This window comes from Papio anubis, chromosome 9, assembly GCF_008728515.1.
Source record: "Papio anubis isolate 15944 chromosome 9, Panubis1.0, whole genome shotgun sequence".
NCBI classification, from domain to species: Eukaryota; Metazoa; Chordata; class Mammalia; order Primates; family Cercopithecidae; genus Papio; species Papio anubis.
In genome coordinates, this window is record NC_044984.1 from 90,255,639 (window position 1) to 90,281,221 (window position 25,583).

Below are 25,583 nucleotides of genomic sequence, written 5' to 3' on the forward strand. Positions count from 1 at the left end.
GCATGGTGGTGCGCGCCTGTAATCCAGCTACTAGAGAGGCTGAGGCACGAGAATCACTAGAACCCAGGAGGTGGAGGTTGCAGTGAGCTGAGATCATACCTCTGCACTCCAGCCTGGGTGACAGAGCAAGACTCTGTCAAAAAGAGAAAGAGAGGAAGGAAGGAAGGAAGGAAGGAAGGAAGGAAGGAAGGAAGGAAGGAAAATAATACTATCTTAAAGTTGGAAAGATCCCTAAGACTATCTCTCAATCCCTGAATTTGACTAATGCAAAACTAAGGCCTGATTAGGTCAAGGGACTTACACAAATATCAGTGGAACCAAGTTTAATATTTTAAAATTCTTGTCTTCTGTATTGCAGCAGCTATACCTAATATATCCTGATAATTGCTAGAAATAAATAATGGAAGTAATTTTGCATGGAATAAACCTGACTTTTTCTATCTTAATTGGTATTCATATCTAAGGACAAATATCAGCTATTTGGAACATGGTGAATAACGTTATGAATAACGTTAAGCGCCTCATTTCTTAAGATAATAATGGATCACATTATTTCTATGATGCATGGAAAAATGTTCTCTAGTACCTTAAAAGCTAAAGTACTACTCAGGAATCTTCATTTTAGGCATTGGATAGAATTGGATGCAGAATCATATCTGGCTTTGGGAAATTTCATGTTACCTTGCATGCAATTAATACATCCCTCAAATATTTGCCTATATTGTCTTGTTCACTGTAACTACAGCATATATTGGTACAACAAGATGAAAGAAAATAATAATTCTTAACAGAAGATACTCTTTCTGTATGAGAATAACACAGAATTGCTATTTTTCTGCAAGTCAGTTGATGCCACTCTATAAAACATGCAGTAATTATGATAAACTTCTTAACCTTATACTTCAGCAATTTTTAAGCCATACACATTCAGTCATGCATGTAAAGCTGTCATTTCCAATCTAGACTATTTCTGATTAGTCTTAGGTCTTCTGCAGCAATGCCAATCAGAGTAATTATGTTATCACTGTTCTGACAATTAAATGCTCTATTTGTTTACTACTGAAAGCACAATTGATCTGGTACATAGTTAAGTTACAAATAGTTCTGTGTCTGATATTAATGAATGCCCATAATGCATTTTTCCCAAGTTATTTCTTCAAAGTTAAAATGGCACAACTTACAATAGAAATTCTTCCCCTTAAAATCAATGGTTCTCAACTATGGATAACTTCGCCTCCCAGGGGACATTTGGCAATGTCCAGAGACATTTTTGATTTTCAGGACAGGGTGGGGGTGGGAGAGGGTGGAGATGCTATTGGCATCTAATGAGTAGAGGCCAAGGATGATGCTAAATACCCTACAGTGTACAGGACAGATCCTACCACCACTCCAACAAGAATTATTCAGTCCAAAATGTCAATAGTTAAAAAGTTCTGGAGGCAGATAGTGGTGATGGTTGCACAATAATGTCACTACTTAATGTTACTGAACTGTATACTTAAAATGATTAAAATGGTAAGTTTTACATTATGTATATTTTTACCACAATAAAAATAAATAAATAGTGCTGAGATTGTGAGCTTTAAACCATTGAGAGTCCTTGTGTAATGAAAGTATTTCAGTACTGCTAGGGAAACCAAAAGGTACTCTGTACCTGGTAAAATGCCATTCACAAAGCAAACAACCTTACTTTTTTCTTGTAAATCACATTTTGTTTTCCTTGATTGGCTTCCAAATTTCTTTCAGGCACTAGTCAATGATCCTAAACAATAGTTTCCTTCCCTGAATGCATACATAAATGAAAACAAAAACTATAATTAGGGTCTTTTTTTTTTTTGGCTTAGGCTAGTTTGACTTAGATTTCTGTTATATGCAACCAAAACTCTTGACAAGTAGGATGAAGCAGCAAAGAAACGTGGACAAACAAATTTTGTTTCACAGAAAATAAGAAAACTTAAAAGTCACATGGGTTGCATGGAAAGGAAAGAAGAACAAAACAATAAGAAGCAACGTGCTGCTAACAAGAGCATGAAGACAGCAGGAAAGATACTGTATTAATCAGGGTTCTCTCGAGGGACAGAACTAATAGGATAGATGTACATATAAAGAGGAGTTTATTAAGGAGTATTAACTCACACAATCACAAGGTGAGGTCCCACAATAGGCTGTCTGCAAGCTGAGGAGCAAGGAAGCCAGTCCAAGTCCCAAAGCTGAAGACAATGTTCAAGGACAGCAAGCATCCAGCATGGGAGAAAGATGCAGGCTGGAGGACTAAGCCAGTTCTGGTCTTTCCATGTTTTTCTGTCTGCTTTTATTCTGGCTGTGCTGACAGCTGATAGATGGAGCCCACCCAGATTGAGGGTGGGTCTGCCTTTCCCAGTCTAATAACTCAAATTTAATCTCCTTTGGCAACACTCTCGCAGACACACCCAGGAACAATACTTTGCATCCTTCAATCCAATCAAGTTGACACTCAATATTAACCATCACAGATGTGTTCACTTTTTCTGGTTTTAGTCACAAAGAAAGATGCAAGTGCACACTCAACAATGTTCCACGAATAAGATCTATCTAGTGCGACCTCATCCTAAGCTTCTTCAGATCCACCATCTCCCTACTTTATAATAATCCCATTTGTGTCCACAGTTAGAGCCAGCAATAATTAGTCACTTCACTGAAGTTGTTTAACTTCCTGTTTTTATCAGTAACTTTTCTTCCCCAGTTTAGTCAATGGTAATTAAAATACTTCTACTGGAACCGCACGTATGATTAATAACTCTTACTGAAGCTGAATTAGAGCATATCAGTCAAACCATCACCCTTCAAAAGTTTGGATATAATACAAATGAAAATGAAGCTCTAAAATTGGAATGCAATGACTAAAATCTACGGTTCCTTCTCACTTATAGCCACATCATAAAAATAAGTATTTTGCACAACTTCTATTAAAACTACCTTTTCTTGGTTCTGTAATGACAAACTGAAAAAAAAAGGAGGTTGTCAATCTGTCAAAACAAGAGTTTTTAGTCATCTGTGTAGAAAAATCCTTGTCACAACACTGTAAGAATTTTAATACACAAAAGAGATAGGGAGAAGAATATATAGTAAAATATTTTAATGACATCAGGTGTAGAAAAATTTAAAGAAAACAAAAAGTAGAAACTATAAAAGAAAATTAAGGCATCAGAAATATTAAAATTAAAACTTTCTGTATGGCAGAGACCCTACTGCCTTAGTCTGGGACACTGTTTCTCAGAAGCACACAAGCAGCACCTGGAGAGCTTTGAAAAGTACTAATCCTAGGTTATACCTCCCAAAATCCTGATTTTAAGTGGTTGAAGGTACAGCCAAGGTACTTAGAGTTTTAAAAGCTCCCCAAGTGAGTCTAATGTACAGCCGATGTTGAGAACCATTAGTCTAGGAAAAGAAAGTTATAATAATCTACAAAGTATTTTTTATCCAGAATTATAAAGTCTTATAGGTCAATGAGAAAAATTCAAAGAACTCAATATAAAAATGAGCAAGATTTGAATACGCAATCAACTGAAGAGAAAACTCAGACCAATAAACAAACACAACAATACTCAATTTTCTAGTAGTCAGGAAAATCAAAAAATCCAAATTAAAACAAGATACCAATTCACACTAAGCTGACTGGCAAAATTAAAACGTCTGTAAGTACCAAAGACTGGTAAGGGTATCAAGCAACAAGAACTCTCAAAGGTGCTGGTGGGGGTATAAACTGGTATAAACTGGTGCAACCCTATGACAGTTAATTTCTTTTTTTTCTTTTTTTTTTTTTTTGAGATGGAGTCTCGCTCTGTCACCCAGGCAGGAGTGCAGTGGCACGATCTCGGCTCACTGCAACCCTTGCCTCCCAGGTTCAAGTGATTCTCCTGCCTCAGCCTCCCGAGTAGCTGGGATTATAGGTGCCCACCACTATACCTGGCTAATTTTTGGAATTTTGGTAGAGATGAGTTTCTGCCATGTCGGCCAGGCTGGTCTCAAACTCCTGACCTCAAGAGATCCACTCGCCTCAGACTCCCAAAATGCTGGGATTACAGGTATGAGCCATTATGCCCGGCAATTATAGGTAATTTTATGTGTCGGCTTGGTTAAGCTGAGATGCCCAGTTGTTCGGTCAAATATGAGTCTAAACGTTGTTGCAAATGTACTTTTTTAGATGTGATTAACATTTAAATCAATGGACATTGAGAAAAGTCGATTACCCTCCATAATGTGGGTGGGCCTCTTCCAATCAGTTGAGGGGCTTATGAGCAAAGACTCAAGAAAGAATAATTTTTCTCAAGAATCCAACATCGAAGCTCTGCCTGACTTTCCCATTTGCTGGACCACCTTGCAGGTTTCAAACTCAAGACTACAACAGCAACTCTTACCTGAATCTCCAGCCTGCTGACCCACCCCACCACACCCACAATCATGTGAGCCAATTCTATAAAATAATCTATATCAATATCCATATTTACATCTATAGACATATTCATACCCATGTCTATATATCTCTATCCTCTTGATTCTGTTTCTCTGGAGAACCCTGATTAATATAAACTAATTTTAAAGAACAATTCAGCAATATCTAGAAAAGTTGAAGATGGGTATAGTCAATTTCAACTCCAGGTATATAGCCTGTAGTCCTTCTCAAAGGGACAGTTGGGAAATGGGATGTGGATGTGGGACTTCTATATCTTTTTTGTAATTTGGGGGTAAGGGGGCAAAGCAAATATGGCAAAACGTTACAGCGTTTTAAAACAGGGATGGAGTATGTTTTACATTGTCATACTATTTTTGGCATTTTTGTGCAGTTTGGAATACTCCATAATTTAAATGAAAGCTATTTAAAAGCAACTTGTGTTAAACATGGTGTTGATGGAAGTGGCCCCAACCAGTAAGCCAAACCCATGTAATCAAGGTCAAAGTGACAGAGAGCATACCCAGCAGAGGGCAGGGATGGAAGAGGAATGTATTGCAGTGGAAAGCAAGTAACACTCAAGAGAGCCCAAAGGCTTCTCAAAGTCCCTTAATGAACAAAAATTTCCTTTGACTTCTAAGATGGTTAGCTCATCATTAACTATCCAGGGGAAGAATAGAAATCTGGCAGACATGATACCTTCAGGACATCACTGATGACACTAACCTTCATGATTAAGGCAATGGCTTCCACGTTTCTCCACTGTCAAGTTACTGTCTTCCTCTTTTCCTGGGAAAGATTTTAAATATGATCATATTTAAAAATAATTTATTGAAAATAATTAAATAAATGAATGTGCTATCCAATCAGAAGGACACTTGGATTTAAAAATAATTTATTGAAAATAATTAAATAAATGAACTTGTTATCCAATCAGAAGAACACTTGGATGATTATTGCATTGCAGTGGGTTTTATCAGAAGTTGAAAGAAGATGGCACCCAGCAAGAAAAACTATACAAGGAATGGAGTGGGATGAAGGTAGAAAAAAATAAGCAAACGATGTTGCCCATTTCTCTTCTGTTCATTGCTTTTCTACTCCCCTTCCTTTCTTGGTCGTGAAAGTCTTTTTTTCTTCCTCTTGTTAACTGGCTCCTGCTAAGGCCAGGTAGGAAGGAACCATGTCTCCATTTGTTAATCATTGTATTCCCAGAGCTTATAATAAGTCAGTGATAAATGGATACTTACTGAAGAATGGGAAAGAAAGAGGAGAGAAGTGATAGAAAGGGAAAGAAGAAACAGTAAGATAAAAGATGGGAGAAAGGAAGGAACTTACTGATCATACCAGATTATTAATGTATTTCTTAACATTTATTTTATTTATGTTCCATGACCTCAATAATATTAGGCTATATTGATTTAGGATACTTTCTCTAAGTTTTTTTTCTAAAATTAGATTGTTTTCTTACTTGATGTTGCCCTATATTTACATTTTTTTTCTATTGAGCATTGCCCTGAATAAATAGAAGATTTACTGTCAGTTTCAACCTAAAGCAATTAATTTTAAATGGTGAATTTTCTAGCTTTCTATGAAATGAATGGAAGATACCATTTCTAGTAAGCAAAACTTTTGGCTACCCTCAAAATATGTATTATTTTATATTAGATCATGATATTCTTCTTTGCCCCTATATTGGTCCCTTCTCTGGTGATGAACCAGTAAGAAAATTATCAGAATAAAAACCATAAAAGCCATGTTAATATATTTACTGAATCACAAGACCTCAAGATTGAAAGAAACCTTCAGAATCTTTTTACCCATCAGACACTTGCATCACCTCTACATCCCAATAAGTGTTTTCTCCTTAAAATGGCAAGGGATATATATATTATATATATATTATATTCCTCTATATGTATACTGTTCGTATTTATCAAAGATATATTCCTCTCTAAGTAGGACCTGGCCTGGCCAAAATACTTCAAAGGTAATCTGACTGGTACACAATCTAGTAGGATTACCAATCCCTTTTTTTACTCATTCATTAAAAATAGAATCATTGTGTATGAGGTACATGGCATTTATTTAGGTACTGGATATCCAGCAGTGAATTAAAAAGCCAATTCTTTCATATATATCAAGGAAGAGATATGGAGGAATATATATATATACACACACACATATATACACATACATATATTCCTCCATGTCTCTTCCTTGATATATGTGAAAGAACTGGCTTTTTAATTCACTGCTGGATATCCACTACCTAAACAAATGCCATGTATGTGTATATATGTGTATATACGTATGTGTATATATGTATGTGTATTATGTATATGTACACATATGTATGTGTATATATGTGTGTGTGTGTGTGTATATATATATATATAGAGAGAGAGAGAGAGAGAAGAAGCCTATTCAATTCTTAATGCAGCTCTAAATGAGAACAAGCTCTTTCTTAGGCTGAGCAAAATTCAACAATTTCCATCCTGTGGTACAGGTTATAAGCCTGAATATTTTTCATATGAAAGGTTTTTTAATGTTTTAAGAGAGTTGAATATTTTAAGATAGACAAGCTTTCCTATCCCTAACTTCCTTCTCTTTTCCAAACCAAACAATCAGAGTTTCTTCAATCATTCTGCCCAGGACACACTTAAAAGACCACTTGTCAGTGTGTCAATATTCCTCTCCAAGTAGGACCTGGTCTGACCGGAATACTTCAGAGGTGATCTGACTGGTACGTAATATAGCAGGATTATCAATCCCTTTGTTTTACTTATTCATTAAAAATAGAATTATTGATTATGATGTACATGGCATTTGCTTAGGCACTGGATATCCAGCAATGAAGTAAAAAGCCAATTCTTGACTTCATAGACCTTATATTTTAGTGAAGGCAAACATATAATAATTAAAATAAATAAGAAATTGGCCAGATGTAGTGGCTTATGCCTGTAATCCCAGCACTTTGGAAGTCCAAGGTAGGTGGATCACCTGAGGTCAGGAGTTTGAGAATGGCCTGGCCAACATGGTGAAAGCCCATCTGTACTAAAAATACAAAAAGAAATTAGCCAGGCCTGGTGGTGCATGCTTGTAATTCCAGCTACTCCGGAGGCTGAGGCAAGAGAATCGCTTGAGCCCCAGAGGCAGAGGTTGCAGTGAGGCGAGATGGTGCCACTGCACTCCAGCCTGGGTGAGAGAGAGACTCCGTCTCAAAAAATAATAATTATTATAATAAATATATACATTATAGGATACATGAACAGGAAATAAGCTTTACAGGAAAAAATGCAGCAAAGAGGCTCTAGTTTGGGGAAGGAGGATGCTGAATGACTTGTGTTAGCCTCTCAAGATGCATTCCTTGTCCTTCTCTGTCTTGCTCTGTCCCAGGAGGTTAGTCTATGGACTCTATCAGTGGAATTCCTTGCCCTCTGACTTCCAGCCCTTTAATTTTGGAATACCTTAAAGGCCTTAATTAAACATGTCCTATGATCAAACAATCTTATTTTTAAGACTTTAGCCTAAGAACACAATCAAAGAGGTACATACAAATGAATATGAATAGGGAGGTTCATGGCACCATTACAATTACAAAAAAGTCATAACCAGGTTGAACGTCTAACAATAGGTTAAATAAATTATAGTAGAACATGAGATGGAATATCATGCAGCTATTAAAAATCTTGTTGTAAAATAATGTATATTGACATGTGAAAATGTTCATGATACATTGCTACGTGAGAAGAAGAGGAAAGAGTGATGATGATGAGTATCAGGTGATATAACAAGGACTCTCAGGCTTTTGTTTCTATTGCAACTATACATTTTGATGATATCAAGGATGCCTTTTAAAAGTTAGAAAATACTCTTTGCAAATTCCTAATGATTTCTTCCGCATTCTTTTTTTTTCTGGGATTTTTAAAAATTTTACTTTAAGTTCTGGGATATATGTGCATTGCATTCTTGTTTACACGAGCAGCTTTCTTAGCAAGATCTTCTTTTCAGAGAACAATGATAAATTCAGCTCTAATGGAATTCCCATAAATTCCAAATTAGTCATGTTTATATGAATGCAGATTTATTATAATCCAGAATGAAATGATTAAGAACAGAATATTCTCTTTTCCCCACAAATAGACCACAAATGTATCAAATTATCTATGAAAACATAATCTTCTTTATCTCATATGAATTCCTATTATTTGTCATGGAGTAAGGCCTTACTCAGTATTTGCTCATGTATTATTTAATTAAAATGACTCATGAAACAAGTGTGTCACTATGCTGGCTTGCCTATTGTCCATATTCACATATTTGAGGGTATCCTTATTCCTGCCTGGAAAAGGCGTATGCTGCCTTGGGCACTGTTCCAGTTAATCTCTTCAAACGGTGTATTAATGAGCATTCATGAATGTAATTAAGTAGCAAACGGACTTCGAACAGTAGTAGAGAAACAATCTTGAATTCTTCACTCGGAAACTACTTAACGTTATGTTCAAATAAAAAGAGGATCTTCGCTACCTACTTCATCCTGTCTGCTTAGGGAAGGCTAGACATCCGTCCTGTTCTTATTTGCATAGGTGAAGATATTTGGTTTAAAATCCACATTCTATACATTTCCTCTCCCCATCTCATCTCACTTTCATCTTCTTGCCCAGCAGGAGAGAGTTAACTCAGCCAGAAACGTGGGTAAATACTGGAAACTTACTCAGATGCAGAAGGGACTGTGGCTCAGGATGTTATAATGTTCAGAAAGCAGGGAATGTGTTGGCTTGAGTTAATGCCAGCTTCCTTGTTTACTGTTGAAGTGTGCTTAAAAGATAAGTTTTTGGAGTGTACATGTGTGCAACCTGAGAGAGAGAGAGAGAGAGAGAGAGAGCACAGAGGGAGGAGAGGGAAAGGAGAGGGAGGAGAGAGAGGGAGCAGGGAGGGTGGAGAGAGAAAGAGGGAGAGAAGGGTGAGAGAAGGAGAGAGGGATGAGACGGAAAGAGGGATAGATGGAGGAGAGAGAGAAAGAGGGAGAGAAGGGTAAGAGAAGGAGAGAGGGATGAGAGGGAAAGAGGGATAGATGGAGGAGAGAGAGAGGAAGAGAGGGAGGAGAGAGAGGGGGAGAGGGAGGAGAGAGGGAAAGAGGAATAAACACAGGAGAGACAGAGGGAGGAGAGAGCGTGGAGAGAGGGAGAAGAGAGAGAGGGAAAGAGAGAGAGAGGGATGAGAGCGGGAGAGAGAAATGAGAGAGGAAGAGAGGGATAAGAGAGGGAGAGAGGAAGGAAGAGAGGGAGGAGAGAAGGAAAAAGGGAGAGGAGGAGGACAGAGAGAGGGAGAGAGGGTGGAGAGGGAGGAGAGAAGGTGGAGAGAGGGAGGAGAGAGAGATGAAGAGAGGAAGGAGAGAAAGAAAGAGGGAGAGAGGGAGGAGAGAGAGAAAGAGGGAAAGAGGGATGAGAGAGGGAAGAAAGAGGGAGAGAGGCAGGGAGAGATGAAGAGAGGGAGAGAGGGAGAGACAGAAGAGGGAAGAGGGAGGAGAGAGGGAGAGACGGAGGAGGGAGGAGAGTGGGAGAGAGGGAGAGAGGGAGAGGTGTAGTGGCTCAGGCTTGCAATCCCAGCACTTTGGGAGGCTGAGGCAAGAGGACTGCTTAAGCCAAGGAGTTCAAGACCAGTCTAAGCAATGTAACGAGACCCCTGTCTTTATAAAATGTTTTAAAATGTGTGTGATGGATGTAGTTCCAGTTACTTGGGAGACTGAGATGGGAGAGTCGCTTGGGCCTGGGAGCTTGAGGCTGCAGTGAGCTGTGATCACACCACTGCTCTCTAGCCTGTGTGACAGAGTGGGACACTATCTTAAAAAAAAAAAAAAAAAAAGGCCAGGGGGTTGAGGGGGACGAGGTTTGAGGAAAAGACTATTATGACACATATGGTCAACTTTTGCAAGATTCTGAAATTCTGCTGGATGATTTTGATTACAACAGAATGGTTAATATTAATTGTGTATGTAGCCCTGTTATCGGTGGAGAACCCGTATCCATCCGGGTCTATAGCAACCTCAATTCTTGACTCCACAGGAGAAACAATTTGAGGGGCAGAAGGAGAGACCGAGACAAGTTTTAGAGCAGGCATGAAAGTTTATTCAAAAGCTTTAGAGCAGGAAGGAAAGGAAGGAAAGTACACTTGACAGAGAGCCAAGCGGGCAATTTGAAAGACGAGCATGGTTTGAACTTTTGACTTGGGGTTTCATACCTTGGCACACTTCCGAGGTCTTGCGTTGGTTCTCCTGCTCATCCAACGCTGAGATCTGATCCAGAAGCGGCTGCTCACCAGTTTCAGGTGTTTTCTATCTGTTAAGAGACTGTCTTTCCCTGGTGCCAGCTGTGACCAATTATTACTGTAGCGAAACAGTTAACAACTGCCTGACCATCACAGGGTGGTTGCCCCACACACCTAGTGTGTGTGTAGTGGGGGAGCCCTCTCCTGTCCTGCTCATACCCGACTATAGCACAAGATATTGTTTAGACTATTATTATTCTAATATTACCAATTCTAACTTTAAAAATCAATACATTTCCACCACCTCTTAAAGGAAAGATTCACTGGCTAATCTCAGATAAATATATTCTTTTTTTTTTTCTTTTTGAGATGGAGTCTTGCTTTGTCACTCAGGCTGGAGTGCAGTGGCGTGATCATGGCTCACTGCAAACTCCACTTCCTGGGTTCAAGCCATTCTCCTGCCTCAGCCTCCTGGGTAGCTGGGATTATAGGTGTACATCACCATGCCCAGCTAATTTTTGTATTTTTAGTAGAGATGGGGTTTCACCATGTTGGCCAGGCTAGTCTCAAACTCCTGACCTCGTGATCCGCCTGCCTCAGCCTCCCAAAGTGTTGGGATTACATGTGTGAGCCACTGTGCCCAGCTAGATGAATATATTCTTGAGTGAACATTTACATGTTTAAATTAGTGTGTATGCAAGTGACTTCAGGGTCATGGTGACCATATTCTGTAAATCCCTTGTATGGAACATAATTGTGAACAAATAGTTATGGACATAAGCATTCATAAATGTTAAAAAGCTAAAGCTGAGTTAAAAAATAATCTCCCTATTATCAATGGCACATTTTCTAATGGCAAAATTTTTAAAAATGAAAAACCCAAGAAATTATAAAGAAAATTTAACCATCCCAAATCCCATAACCTAAAAATAACAACTAATACTATTTTGGTGTTTCTTTTTAGTCTGTTTTATATTTTATTTGACATTATTAATATTCATTTACATATTTTGATGCCTTGTATTTTTCCATGTCATTAGAATGCTTGTAAATGTTATTTTAAATTGTTGTATTACTTCTGTTTTTTTTTTTTTTGAGGTGGAGTTTCGCTCTTGTTGCCCAGGCTGGAGTAAAATGGTGTGATCTAGGCTCACTGCAACCTCTGCCTCTCAGGTTCAAGCAATTCTCCTGCCTTAGCCTCCCGAGTAGCTGGGATTACAGGTGCCCGCTATCATGCCCAGCTAATTTTTTTTGTATTTTTAGTAGAGACAGGGTTTCACTATGTTCGCCAGGCTGGTCTTGAACTCCTGACCTCAGGTGATCCACTCACCTCAGCCTCCCAAAGTGCTGGGATTACAGGTGTGAGCCATGATGCCTAGCCTGTATTACATTTTATCATATGAAAAAATTGTTGCCAATGGAAGTATTATTTAGCCACTTAACTAGTATTGACCATGAACATCTTTGGACATGTCCATAGTTTTAAAATAGAAGAAACTGACCAGATGCGGTGACTTGTGCCTGCAATCCTAGCACTTTGGGACGCTGAGGCAAGCAGATCATGTGAGTCTAGTAGTCTGGGACCAACCTGGGCAACATGGCAAATCTCTGTCTCTACAAAAAATACAAAAATTAGCTGGGTATGGTGGCGTGTGCCTGTAGTTTCAGTTACTTGGGAGGCTGAGGTAGAAGGATCACCTGAGCCTGGGAGTTTGAGGCTGGAGTGAGCCGTGATAGTGCACTGCAATCCAGCCTGGGTGACAGAGCGAGGCTCTGTCTCAAAATAAATCAAAATATTGCTTCTCGGCCTTTTGGCTAAGATCAAGTGTAAAATAAAATAAAATAATAGAAGAAACTAAGATATAGGGAGGCTAAATACTTTGTACAAGATGGTAAAGTATAAACTAGTTTGTTTGGAAGCTATTTTTCAATATATAGAATAACAGATGCTAAAGATAAAAGAGGTCACCAAGTTCAACCTTTGCATTTTTTTTCAGTTGAGGAAACTGAGACCCAATGAGGTAAAGGTGACCTGTTCAAGGACTCAAAGAGTCTAATGACTGAATGAATACTAGAGCCCCAGTCTTTTGGGTGTTATTTTACATATTTTTCTTCAAAATGTAAATCACTACCTAATATTATCTTTGTTATTCATTGACTTACGTATCAACACTCCCTTGCAAACACCCTCAGCTCCTTAGTCTCTAGCACCAGAGTTGTCTATACTTACCTTCTTCACTTCTCCCTATGTTTCCACCTAAATCCATGTCAATCAAGCTTTCAATCCTACTACCTCACTGGGTGTCCTTGTAAAGATCATCAGTGACCCCCACATGGCCTACTCCAGTGGACAGAATTAGTTTTCATCTGTCTTTATTTTTTATTTATTTATTTTTTTTTTGGGTCTGTGTCTCATTCTGTCTCCCAGGCTGGAGTGCAGTGGCATGATCTCGGCTCACTGCAGCCTCTGCTTCCCAGGCAATTCTTGCACTCAGCCTCCTAAGTAGCTAGGATTACAGGTGTACACCGCCACGCCCAGCTAATTTTTGTATTTTTAGTAGAGATGGTTTCACCATGTTTCCCAGGCTAGTCTTGAAATCCTGACCTCAAGTGATCTGCCCATGTTGGCCTCCCAAAGCGCTGGTTAACAGCAGCATTTGATGCAAAGGGTCACTTTCTCTTCTTACAGTACTGTCTTCACTTGGTTTCTACGACACTACTCTCTCGGTCTCTTCCTAACTGTTGGGTCCACTTACTATACCTCTAAACATGGAAGTATTTCTAGATTCAATCCTTGACTATCTTTTTATAACAGTAATCATCAGCCCCATCAGACCCAATGCCTACTTTCTACAAGAAGTATTTTTTCAATACAAAAATTAGCTGGGCGTGGTAGCATGCACCTGTCATCCCAGCTACTAGGTAGGCTGAGGCAGGAGAATTGCTTGAACCGGGGAGGCGGAGGTTGCAGTGAGCCAAGATCGCACCATTGCACTCCAGCCTGGGAGACAGAGCAAGATCCCGTCTAAAAAAAAAGTATTTTTTTTTTCATGCTGCCTTTAAAGGGGCTTGCCATCTACAGTTATACAAGTGGTAGATGGGGGGCAAATTCTAGGTGCACTCTGTTGCCTAGTCATGCACTCTGGCAGGGGGCTACATCAACCCCAAAGAAGGGGTGCCTTTTCCTAATTCCTCCACTCGAGGGGGCCTCTTTTTCTTATTTGTACAGAGGCAGCTTATATGCTAGCAGCAGTTCTGTTTTGTACTATCAAGTGAAATTCATACAGAATATAGCCTACCTACACATGTAATTTTAAAATAAATATAATGCCTAAACTGTAGCATCAAGCAGACATAAATATAAAATAATTGATAATAAAAATATGCAAATGCTCAAGCACTTCTACACTAGAAAATCTCACAAAGTAGTCAGCTGCTTGAACCTGTAAACAGAGGCATGGATGTTGTCTCGGTGATTCAAGTGCAGCTTGCAGCGTTGTCAATGCTGTTCTAAAATAGTGAAAACTGTCAGTAAAACTCTAAACAAAAACAAGCATAGTCTTCCCTGAATTTACATGATAATTGTATTTTTGAAAAATGCAGTGTGAAGAGCAAAAAAAATTATGTTAAATATTATAAGATAATTATAAATAGGTTTTTCACCTGAAATCCCTGGAATATAAGAAGTATAAGTATTAGCTATTGTTATCTTGTTTAACCCTGTTAATAATATTTAACCCATTTTTAAAATTATTTATTTATTTATTTTTGAGATAGAATTTCACTCACTCTGTCACCCAGGCTGGAGTACAGTGGCGTGATCTCAGCTCACTACAACCTCTGCCTCCTGGGCTCAAGCAATTCTCCTGCCTCAGCCTCCTGAGGAGCTGGGATTACAGGCATGCGTCACTACACTAGGCTAATTTTTGTATTTTTGTAGAGACGGGGTTTCACCATGTTGTCTAGGCTGGTCTCGAACTCCTGACCTCAAGTGATCTGCCTGCCTCAGCTTCCTAAAGTGTTGGGATTATAGGCGTGTGCCATGCACCAGGCCAATTTAACCCATTTTATGATAAGGAAATAGACAACATCCAGTAGACCCTTTGGCAATAGAGATCAATGGTTACCTACCCCAAACAGCCTACTGGTATTAGAATCCCTGATTCTCAGCAGGGCGTAGGGCCACCGGGACTGTAAGAATCCTTTTCCAGCCTCCACTGCAGCCAGTGTGGCCATGTGACCAGGTTCTGGTGAACATGCTATAAGGAAAAGAATTGTGCAGCAACTTGCAGGAAATTTCCTTTAAAGATAGCTGGTGCTTGCCCTTTTTTCCCTCCTTCCTCTATTTAACCCTTCGACTATGTATGTGGTAGTTAGCTCTCCATCTGGGATGATGAAAATGAGGGTCATAGCCTAAGAGGGCAGATCAAAAGCTAGGGGCAGTCAGGGTCTCTGAAGATTTCAAGGAGCAGAGCATCACCCCAGTATTGAACTATTCACCTTTACAGAAGAGGTCAATACACTTTCTTTTTGTTAGACAGTTCTTGTGTTACTACAAAGAAATATCTGAGACTGGGTAATTTATAAGAAAAGATGTTTAATTGGCTCATGGTCCTGCAGGCTGTACAAAAAGCACAGCGCTGGCATCAGCTTCTGGGGAGGCCTCAGGAAGCTTCCAACCATGGCAGAAGGCAAAGGCGGCACAGGAGGGGGAGCAAGAGAGAGAGGACAGGGAGGTACCACACACTTTTAAACAACCAGATCTCGCAGGAACTCACTCAATATCATGAGAACAGCATCAAGCCATGAAGGATCTGCCCTCATGACCCAAACACCTCTCACTAAGCCCCATCTCCAACATTGGGGATTACATTTCAACATAAGATTTAGGGGGACAAATATCCAAACTGTATGATTCAACTGGTTTAAGCCATCATTAATTTGGGTCTTTGCTAATCATAGCTGAGCATAATCCCAGCCTAATTACCCTCTATAAATTATAGTTCCTTTCCTCAATCGTAACTAAATCTCCTTCCGTAAATAACAGCTCTATCTCTCATCTTAATCTTTTTGCTTTAATTTGCCTTAAAATTTACCAGCCTATCCTGTTTACTTCAGTAAGATTTTAATATACTGATAAATAATAGGTTCTTTCCTAAGAGTTAGTCACCATGCTTATGAACTTCTAACTCTTAAAATATTGACTATATAATGTTTTTATAAGACAGGTTTTTTTACTTTGAGTCACACACTTCTCAATTGATTTTTCTAGTATTGTGTATTTTATTAGATCAATTTGTGATATAATTCCTTTGCTCTTATTTCAGCCACCCATGAAATAGAAGAGATAGAATAGAAATGGAAGGCCAGGCATGGTGGCTCATGCATGTAATCCTAGCACTTTGGGAAGCAGAGGTAGGCGGATCACCTGAGGTCAGGAGTTCGAGACCAGCCTAGCCAACATGGTGAAATCCCATCTCTACTAAAAATACAAAAATTAGCCGGGTGTGGTGGTGCATGCCCATAATCCCAGCTACTCAGGAGGCTGAGGCAGGAGAATTGCTTGAACCCAGGAGGCGATGGTTGCAGTGAGCCGAGATCATACCACTGCACTCCAGCCTAGGCAACAAAGCAAGACTGTCTAAAAAAAAAAAAAACAGAATAGAAATGGAAAGAGAAAAGGAAACTGGAAAAGAAGAAGAAGAATAGCCCTTCCTCACAATTTTCACATTAAAATAGTATCACATAATAAAGCTTGACTAAAATTTTTTTATTTACTTGGAATACTAGTATACTGAAACAATTGGAGGGTGTCCAGAAAAAAATTAAAATTCTTTCCCTCTATATTTTTTCTTTTGTATTAGTTTTTATTAAAAACATCAATTTAAAGGGGAGTTATAGTTTGCTTCCATCTATCCTTCATTTCTGAATAATTCTGTCTAAGAGTACAAGGTGGGGCTGAGCAAAGTGGGAATGGGGAGGTCAGAGCGCTCTGGAGCAGTGGCCCAGTTCAGGCTGTTAGAGTCAGGCAAGGCTGTCTTGCCGGGTTGGGTGGGAGGGGGGATGGCAGTGGGGATGGAAGTTTGACTACATGGAGGGGATTGATCAGATAAGTAAACAAATTGAGGATGAAGGGAGACAGTTTTCTAACTGTTGGGGAAGGGACTACAAATATGGAAACTGAAAAAACTAACATAAGCCATGTGGTGTTGAACTGGGATTTTCAAAAGAGATATTGAAACAAGTATGGATACGGTCGCATATGCATGCATGTATGTATGTATACACATGCATACGTTCTCTAGTTTTGTCCAGTGAGAGAGCCTGGAAGCACCAACACCCCCCAACCAAGGAGCATGCCTATTGCCTAGACCAATCTTTAGTTTCCTAAATGCTATTCTCCACTAAAACAAAGCAGGGCTTTTTGGAGAATTGACTGATTCCAGGGTTGGGACAGGGAACATCTTATTGGGACAGAAAATAAGGAAATGCTCAAAGAATGATGACAAATGTCAAAAGAACACAGAAGAAGCTTAATGGGGGCTCCCCCTGTAGAAATATGTGACAACTAAGGCAGAGAAATAACAATAGTAACAGATTATAAATTCATGTAATAAAATAGAAATTAATGAGTCCTTAAAATAAAGAGCATCAAAATAAATAACCATGACATGATTAACCCACTAAATAAAATAGAATCTGTGAGTCCATACTGACATAAATAAGTGGGAAAAGGAGAAAGCTTTTCTTACAGTGGAATGCCAACTGATGAATGGAGAAGAAATGATGGAGTCAGAAAATCACCGTTTGGCAGCCAGCACAAGTAACTGATTTAGCCCAGAAACACAGTGGATGCTAATATGCAGTAGGTGAAAGTTTGAGGAGGAATGAGCTAACTACATAGCCTCAAAGTACCTTCACAAAATACTTCTTAGTAACACAATTTTAAAAGGTAACTTTGTAATGAAGAAACCTGGCAGATAGTTCCCTACTCAAGAAGTTAAGGCTAATAGCACAAGTAAAGGAGCCAATAGAAATATAGGCTATCTAATAAGACGCAACGATAAGAACACAGCACTGCTTCAATGACATCCCTGCCAAAAAAAAATGTATAACCTGAATGTAATCATGCGGAAAGATCAAATAAACTCAAATTGAGAGATGTCTGACAAAATAGCCTATAATCTTCAAAAGTGTCAAAGTAATGAAAGTCAGAAAAGATCTGGTTGAATGGAACTAAAGAGATAAGATAACTAAATGTAATGACTGATCCTGAATTGGATACTTTTGCTATAAAGGACATTAATGGGATAACACAGAACTTGAATGAGATCCGTGGATTAAATGGTAGTAACGTATTATTGTTAATATTCCCAATTTTGATTTTGTGTAGTGCTTATAAAGGAAAATTTCCTTGTGTCTTAGTCCATTTGTGCTGCTATAACAAAATACCAAAGACTGGGTAATTTATGAACAACAGAAGTTTATTTCTCATGGTTTTGGAGGCTGGAAAGTTCAAGATCAAGATGCCAGCAGGATTGGTGTCCACTGAGAGCTGCTCTCTGTTTCCAAGATGGCGCCCTATCACCGCATCCTCTAGAGAGAAGGAATGTTGTGTCCTCACATGGAAAAAGGGATGGAAAAGCAAGAGAGTGCTCCCTTCAGCCTTGAGCCTTTTTCCAAGGGTGCTAATCCCATTCATGAGAGTGGAATCCTCATGAATTAATCACTTTCCAAAGGCCACATCTCTTAAAACTGTTGCATTGGGGATTAATTTCAACATGAATTTTGGAGGGGACATCATCGTTTAAACCATAGCACCTTCTTCGTAAGAAATATACACCAAAGTATTTGGGTGTCATGAAGCATTATGTTGGCAACTTACTCTCAAATAGTTCAGGAAAAATAACACCTTTTGTACTATGTCTGCAGCATTTCTTTAAGTTTGAAATTGTTTTAAAATAAACGCAAAAAATTACCTTCCCTTTCATATAAGTAATTAATTTATTCATTTTATAATGGCCAGGAAAGCATATGCAATTAACTTATTATAGGCAGAGGCCAAAAAAAGTCAATGTATCTGATTATCATTAGTGAGGTTTTCATTCTCTGAAAGTATCATGCACATCTAAATTGAGACTAGAAAGAGCAGTGATATGCTCCACGAAGGTAGCATCTTCGGTTGACCTCCCTATTTGGAAGAAGAGAAACAAGCATTAAGACTGCAGTTTCAAGGTGACATGGTTTGGCTGTGTCCCCACCCAAATCTCATCTTCAATTGTAGCTTCCATAATCCCCGTGTGTCCTGGGAGGGACCTGGTGGGAGGTAATTGAACCATGGGGCGGTTTATTCCCGTGCTGTTCTTGTGATAGTGAATAAGTCTCACAAGATCTGATGGTTTTATAAAGGTGAGTTCCCCTGCACATGCTCTCTTGCCTGCCTCCATGTAAGACATGACTTTGCTCCTCATTTGCCTTCCACCATGACTCTGAGGCCTCCCCAGCCATGTGAACCTGTGAGTCCATTAAGCCTCTTTCCTTTATAAATTACCCAGATTTGGGTAGGTCTTTATTAGCAGCGTGAGAACAGACTAACAAACAAGGTTTTCTTGCTTTTCTCACCTATAACTCCATTCTATAGCATGCCTATAGGATAATCTAGATCACAGTTGAGTTGGGTCATCATTTTGTTCAATTTGTTTATACATTCACTCAATGTTGGCAGAGTGAAATACTAACACAGATGTCACCCAATGTGTGAAGGGTTCAGGCCAAACAGTGCAGGCGGAACTCTACAAGCAGAAGGGTCAGCAGCAGGATTGGCATTTCATGGACACACATGTGTGGACTCAGAATGGCTAGACACTCCAAAGGTTGTGCTCCAGAACAGAAATCTTGCCAGCTCCTTCCTCCTGAGAAGAGCCTTGCATGAGGAGGGAAAACGATCTGAGCTCAGAGGAATTGCACACCAGTGCTGGGAATGCCAGTTGTCCAGGACTGTTAGCATTTGGAACCCCTGTAGAGGGAAGAGGGAGCCATCAAGCCTAGCCAGCTTGTTGCCAAGCCATCCAGAGATAGCCTTGGGGGTCATCCAACAGACACTCCTGTTTTTCCCACCACACTCAGTTCTGGTGTATCCATAAACAATTAGTGAACTTTTATGTACCTGGCACTTAAATAACTCACAGTAAGATACCAAGTACATGTCCCAAATACTATAATAAAGACTGGTCTGTAATAAGTACTACATGAGTAGTCCAAGTATTAATTACAGAGGAGTTTTTTAGGCCTTCTCGTATTTGACCCCCAGATTTGACCCCCAGATTAAATATCACCTCCTCAGAAAAGACTTCTCTGACTTCCAGAGGAAGGCCAAAACACTAAATACATTTGCTGAGTTACTGATTTCTTTTGAACATTTCATCACACAGCAGTGTCACTACAGTCATTTTGCTGCTGCTGCTTTCCCCCAGGGGTTTATCAGGTCAGCTCAGTTGAATATGAACTTCGAGTGTATTTCATACCCTAGGATACTCACCATTGTTTGTAGGTGGACTTTCCATTAAAAACAATTTGCTGTCTTCTCTGTTTTTACAAACTGGAGCTTTGCCTCTATCCTTGCCACTGACAGTGAAACCACTGCTGTGAACAGTCTGAAAACCTGTTTTCAGTTTTTTTGTACATTTGTCATTTGGCAAATTGGTCCATAGGCAAATTTGGGCAAATGAGGCTTCCCTGACTTAAGTCGGTATGGATTTCCACTTAACCATTTCTCTATCTCCTGGGGAGTACTCTCAAATAGTTGTCAGTGTCAGCACATTTATTCAGTGTTAGCACATGGTGACACTGAATAAATATTTGTGGAATTAATAAATGAACATCCTGGGCAACATGGTGAAACCCGGCATCTGCAAAAATAAAAAATAATATATAGATACACATATATACACACATACATATATGCGTATGTATATATCTATATATATACACAAATACTATAATAAAGGATGGTCTGTAATAAGTACTATGTTAGTAGTCCGAGTATTAATTATAGAGGAGTTTTTTAGGCCTTCTCATATTTGACAAGTATATAGTGTGTGTGTGTGTGTGTGTGTGTGTGTGTGTACATATATATATATATATATAAGCTGGGTGAGGTGGTGCATGCCTGTAGTCACAGCTACTGGAGAGGCTGAGGTGGGAGGATCACTTGAACCCAGGAGAGTGAGGCTGCAGACAGGCACATCACACCACTGCACTCCAACATGGGCGACAGAGCGAGACCCTGTCTCAATAAAATGAATGAATGAAAGGCTCAAGAAAGAAAGAATCACTTTTACTGCTTAAAATCTATTACTAATTTAATCCCTCCAAATGATAGGAAGTAGACAGCATAGTCAGTCCCACTTTACAAATAAAGAACCCACAATCAGAAAGCCCATGGTCATTGAGCTAGGAAATGAAAGAGTCAGAATTTGAACTCGGGCAACAATAGTAATAAATGAAGAAACAACTTAATGTCCAATAAGTAGGGTATAATATTAAGTATATGATAGATACTATAGTCGTGAAAAGTGTTGCTACTGGGGTCAGGCATGGTGGCTCACATCTGTAATCCCAGCACTTTGGGTGATGGAGGTGGGCAGATCACTTGAGCTCAGGAGTTCAAGATCATCTCGGGCAACATGGTGAAACCTCATCTCTACCAAAAATACAAAAAAATTAGCTGGGTGTGGTAGCACATGCCTGAGTTCCCAGCTACTGACTGAGGATGCTGAGGTGGGAGGATCGCTTGAACCCAGGAGTCAGAGGTTGCAGTAAGCCGAGATTGTGCCACTGTACTCCAGCCTGGGCAATGGAGGGAGATCCTACCTAAAAAAAAAAAAAAAAGCTACTGAAACATTCCTAAGAATGAGGAAATGTTTATGCTATAATGTTAAGTAAAAAATAAGATACAAATTGTGCATTACTACAACTATATTAAAATATATACAAATTTATGTGCAGAGAAAAGATTTTTAAAATGTTAACAGTGGCATTTTAGCATTGGAATTACAGTTGCTAAATACCCCAGGATAGAGAAAGGTGATAAATTAATAAATCTTGATAAGAGTATCAGTATGTAGTGGAAACAGAATGAGTGAAAATAGATGGCATAGATGGCATGTAAGAGGGCAAGTAAAAATATAAAAAGTAACCTAATTATTAGTATTTTTTTCTGAGTGTGGCAGAGACAAGGCTGTTCACATTGCCTTTTCTTCCCGAACAGACTACATTTTCCAGCTTTCCCTGGAGTCAGGTGAAGTCATGTGACTGTGTTCTAGCCAACAGAATGTGAAGACTAATTTGTGCTGCATTAGGCCTGACCCACAAAAGTCTCCTGTGGATGACCCTGTCTCTACGTTCTTGCCCCTTCTGTCTCGATGCAGACGAGCAAGGTGACCTTAGAAGCCACGTGGTGAAAGGAGACTTGGTCCTGGGTCGTCATATGGAGGAGAGCCACATGCTGAGCAGGAATACCCTTTTTGGACTTTGCATAAGTGAAAAATAAGTGTCTATTTGTAACACTGTAGAGACTTCAACTAAGATACTGAGCAATATCCTCTACTAGTGTAAAAGAGAGAAAAGTAAGTAAACAATATATGTATAAAGCAATAAGCTGGATTACCACAGAAATACAAAAACATCTAAATATGCTCACCACTCTCAAATATCTTACAGTGAAGTTGGAGGGTATATACACAAATGAAGATGACAGTTCTCAAAGATGTAGCCAATAAGTGCCAAATTAATGATGCAGACAACACATGCTTCTAAATCAATCAGGATTCCCTTACCACAGGAAGAAAAGACATAAAAGGGGCCAGTTCCATAACAAGAGGGTTAGCTAGAATACACAGTAAAAGGAAACTGCCAGTTTCATTTCAAATGACTGTAAGTAGGAATTGTTAGATCTAAAAAACGTTTCAAAAGACACATTCATAGAACACAAAGCACTTGGTAAATTTAGTAATAGATAAAATTACAGACTCCAGTACACTGCCTGCCTCCATAAAAGCAAATAATTCCTTTTTTTTTTAAGATGGAGTCTTGCTCTTGTCACCCAGGCTGGAGTGCAATGGCTGACTGCAGCCTCTGCCTCCTGGGTTCAAGTGATCCTCCTACCTCAGCCTCCCAAGTAGCTGCGATTACAGGCGCCCACCACCACACTCAGCTAATTTTTGTATTTTTTAGTAGAGACAGGGTTTCACCATGTTGGCCAGGCTGGTCTTGAACTTCTGACCTCAGGTGATCCACCTGCCTCAGCCTCCCAAAGTGTTGGGATGACAGGCGTGAGCCACTGCACCCGGTCAATAATTCCACTTACAATGCTCTACTGTTCAGTTTATTCCATTCTTTTAAGTGTGGACACCCTGATTCCCCTTGGTTTTTTTGGGTTTTTTTTTTATATATATATATATATAATGTTTGAACTGGTGCAAATTTTTAAAGTCCAAGTCTCTCAATTCAGTTATTCATTAATTTATTCATTCCAGAAATTTGCCATCATGTGCCAGGGAACCAATTATGTGCTAGTAAATGACTAGTAATAGCAACAAAGGAGTTAATGAACAAAAGACCTTTTTCTCTAAAAGAGAGTATAGTTAGTGTTGAAACAGCTGGGTAGAGCCCATGTGACAGAACAATTAGTGATCTGGGGAAGTCAGAGAAAGCTTCAGATATGAATTGCCCATTTGAGCGGGCATGGAGATTAGATGAGGAGGCATTTTTCAGGCAAAGCAAACAGGGAGGGATTTCTAGGTGGTGAGAACATCTTGTGTGAGTATGTGGAGTTGTGAGAAAAAGCATGGCCGGCGGTGCAAGGGCCAGCTTTGCGGTTCGTGGGACAGAACGGAAAGAGATGAAGGAGTTTGTTTTAGGCTGCTAGTCATGGGTAACCAACAAAGGTTGGTGAGCATCCAACTAATATGTTCAGGTCTTTGGTTTGTTTTCAAGAAGAGGAGGTCAGATAGCTCTGGCAACAGGGTAATATATGAGGAAGTAGAATAAGCTTTAATTTTAAAAATTGGATTCAATGGAGACATTTGAGGGGTGAAGGAGGTAGGGGGAGACTGTATGGCACAGGATACTACGGGGAAAATTCCATGAGGTTTTGTTTTGTTTCCTTTAGTGTTTTGAGAACAGAGAAGTCCTATTTGTACTGATTAACTTTTAAGTGCTCATGTGGCAAACAGAAATCGTACTCCAGATTCACCACTGCCACCCTCTGGAACCACGGCAAAAAACAGAACAGTGTTTAAAGTCAGTATTGAATGCTGATAATCTACTTGAGTGGTTTCCAGCCATTTCATCCACGGACTTCTTTTATTACCTAGTCTCCCCCACAGATTGAATCTATGATTTACAAAACTCAAAGGTATCATTTATTTAAAATTTGTTAAATTTATTTAAAATGTATTAAATTAGCCGGGTGTGGTGGCATGTGCCTATAATCCCAGCTATTCGGGAGGCTGAACCAGGAGAATTGCTTGAACCAGGAGACGGAGGTTGCAGTGAGCCGAGGTTGTACCACTGCACTCCAGCCTGGGTGACAGAGCGAGACTCCATCTCAAAACAAACAAATAAATAAAGTTGCGAACATGTTTTGGAATTATATAGAGGTGGTGGTTGCAATAACATTGTGAATGTACTACATGCCACTCAATTGTATACTTTGAAATGGTTAATAAAGTATGTGAATTTCATAATTAAAAGTTTTTTTAAAAATGCATAGTGAAAAGTCTCATCATTGTCTGCCCTCAGTGTAGTTTCCACTACATCCATAGGTAACCTGTGTTCTTAGTATCTTCAGAGCCCTCCAGTATATCTATGCACATACACAGAAATGGATAGCTTGTTATCCCCTGCCCGCTCTTTTTACACAGATGCAGCATATTTTGTAAGTTATTCTGTGCTTTGTCTTTCTTAGCAATTTATCGTGGAGATCTTTCTGTGGCCTTGACACTCTTGAACACTGCAGGCCACTTTGTTCCTCAATGTGGTTTGTCTGATATTTCCTGATTACTAGATTCAGGTTATGTGGCTTTGGTAAGAATACCACAGAATGCATCTTCTCTTTGTATCTTATCATGTGGCACCTGATTTTGATTTTTCAATTGCTAATGATCGTTGTTTGATCATTGGATTGTAATAAGATAGTATCTACCAGTTACTATAGTGAAGAAGACTGGAATTAGCCAATGTTAGAAGGAATCCTGGTTCCTTTAGTGGGGAGCGGTTTCTAGAAACTAAAACCTGAGCATTAAGTATGCTCATTGGTATAGGTTGATTCCTTTGATTAGTGCCCTTGTAACAAATTTCCCTTCCTGCCACTGTCCCCTCCCCTGCATTTCTTCTTCATTCCATTCAAGTTCTGACACGGTGCGCCAGGTCATTCTGCATGGACGTCCTCCTCGCTTCCTTTAGGCTCTGACACTCCACAGCAGGCCACCCTCTTCCCTGCAGTGTGGACACCCTCTTTACCCCACTCAGGCTCCAACACTCCCCGTCAGGCCACCCTCTGGGGATGCTTCATTCTACTTGGGCTCCAATGGTTGGTGCTGGGCTGCCCCTCACCACGTGTGACCACCATCCTCACCTCCTCAGGCACCAACTTCCCATTTTGCCCGCCCTCCTATGTAGATACCTTCCTCCTCCTACTCAGGCTCTGACACACCACACTGGCTGCTCTCTTATGTGGATGCTCTCCTCCCTCCATTTGGACCACTGTGACTACCCCATACCCCAGCACAGGTGCATACTTTGCTCACTCCATCTAATGGTTTTAAAACCGTATCTTCAGGAAGGATAGAGGAACAACCTTGTATTAACTCCTAACATCCACTAC

General features: G+C 39.6%; 1 long non-coding RNA gene across 3 annotated transcripts in view; it reads right to left on the reverse strand.

The window, feature by feature from the left end:
* LOC108581085 overlaps positions 1–25,583 on the reverse strand; it is a 62,839-nt gene that overhangs the window by 32,972 nt on the left and 4,284 nt on the right. The window contains exons 2-3 of one of the 3 annotated variants that reach the window (XR_004176165.1): positions 10,670–10,767; positions 5,156–5,218 (exon numbers count right to left, since the gene is read on the reverse strand). This is a non-coding gene — a long non-coding RNA (uncharacterized LOC108581085). Of the gene's footprint in view, positions 1–5,155; positions 5,219–10,669; positions 11,069–25,583 lie in introns of those variants that run through there. The other 2 variants (XR_004176164.1, XR_004176163.1) reach the window with 2 other exon arrangements.